Raw genomic sequence first — 1,795 nt, forward strand, 5'->3', positions numbered from 1 at the left:
AATTAGTTTCTCTAATGCAGTAGAACTGCAAGTTTTATGGACTTCCAATGGAAGATCCTCATCAGTTTTTAGCTGAATTCTTGCAAATTTGTGACACTGTCAAGACCAATGGAGTTGATCCCGAGGTCTACAAGCTTATGCTTTTCCCTTTTGCTGTAAGAGACAGAGCTAGAACATGGTTGGATTCACAACTTAAGGATAGCTTGAACTCTTGGGATAAGATGGTCAGTGCTTTCCTGGCCAAATTATTTCCACCTCAAAAGATGAGCAAGCTTAGAGTGGAAATCCAAACCTTCAGACAGAAGGAAGGAGAATCCCTCTATGAAGCTTAGGAAAGATACAAGCAAATGATCAAAAGGTGTCCTACTGACATGCTTCCAGAATGGAGCATCATAAGTATATTCTATGATGGTCTGTCGGAGTTGTCAAAAATGTCATTGGACCATTCAATAGGAGGATCTCTTTATCTGAAAACCCCTGTAGAAGCTCAGGAACTCATTGAAATGGTTGCAAATAACCAGTTCATGTACACCTCTGAGAGGAATCCTGTGAACAATGGGACGCCTTAGAAGAAGGGAGTTCTTGAAATTGAAACTCTGAATGCCATATTGGCTCAGAACAAAATATTGACTTAGCAAGTCAATATGATTTCTCAGAGTCTGAATGGATTGCAAGCTGCATCCAACAGTACTAAAGAGGCATCTTCTGAGGAAAATGCTTATGATCCTGAAAACCCTGCAATAGCAGAGGTGAATTACATGGGAGAACCCTATGGAAACACCTATAATTCTTCATGGAGAAATCATCCAAATTTCTCATGGAATGATCAATAGAAGCCTAATCAAGGCTTTAATAATAATAATGGTGGAAGAAATAGGTTTAGCAATAGCAAGCCTTTTCCATCATCTTCTCAGCAACAGACAGAGAATTCTGAACAGAGCCATACTGGCCTAGCAACCATAGTCTCTGATCTATCCAAGACCACAGTAAGTTTTATGAATGAAACAAGGTCCTCCATTAGAAATTTAGAGGCACAGGTGGGTCAGCTGAGTAAGAAGATTATTGAAACTCCTCCCAGTACTTTCCCAAGCAATACAGAAGAAAACCACAAGAGAGAGTGCAAGGCCATAACCATGACCAACATGGCCGAACCTGAAGAGAGTGAGGAGGACGTGAGTCCCAATGAGAAAAGCCTCATGGGACGTCCTCTGGACAGAAAGGAGTTTCCCTTTGAGGAACCAAAGGAATCTGAAGCTCATACAGAGACCATAGAGATTCCATTGAACTTTCTTCTGCCATTCATGAGCTCTGATGGATATTCTTCCTCTGAAGAGGATGAAGACATCACTGAAGAGCAAGTTGCTAAATATCTAGGAGCAATCATGAAGCTGAATGTCAAGCTATTTGGTACTGAGACGTGGGAGGATGAACCCCCTTGTTCACCAATGAACTGAGTGCATTAATCAGGCAAATATTACCTCAGAAGAAACCGGATCCCAGAAAATTTTTCATACCTTGTACCATAGGCACCATGACCTTTGAGAAGGCTCTATGTGACCTAGGGTCAGGGATAAACCTCATGCCACTCTCTGTAATGGAGAAACTGGGAATCTTTGAGGTACAAGATGTAAAAATCTCACTAGAGATGGCAGACAAATCAATGAAACAGGCTTATGGACTAGTAGAGGACGTGCTAGTAAAGGTTGAAGGCCTTTACATCCCTGCTGATTTCATAATCCTAGACACTAGGAAGGATGCGGATGAATCCATTATCCTTGGCAGACCCTTCCTACCC

At 41.7% G+C, this 1,795-nt stretch overlaps 1 non-coding gene across 1 annotated transcript; it reads right to left on the bottom strand.

Moving 5' to 3' along the window:
* Positions 1–269: 269 nt before the first annotated feature.
* LOC112753574 (small nucleolar RNA R71) lies at positions 270–377 on the bottom strand. Its single transcript, XR_003177956.1, has one exon. It is a non-coding gene; the product is annotated as a small nucleolar RNA R71 (small nucleolar RNA).
* Positions 378–1,795: the final 1,418 nt, after the last annotated feature.

Source organism: Arachis hypogaea, chromosome 15 (genome assembly GCF_003086295.3).
Source record: "Arachis hypogaea cultivar Tifrunner chromosome 15, arahy.Tifrunner.gnm2.J5K5, whole genome shotgun sequence".
In the NCBI taxonomy this organism is placed as follows: Eukaryota; Viridiplantae; Streptophyta; class Magnoliopsida; order Fabales; family Fabaceae; genus Arachis; species Arachis hypogaea.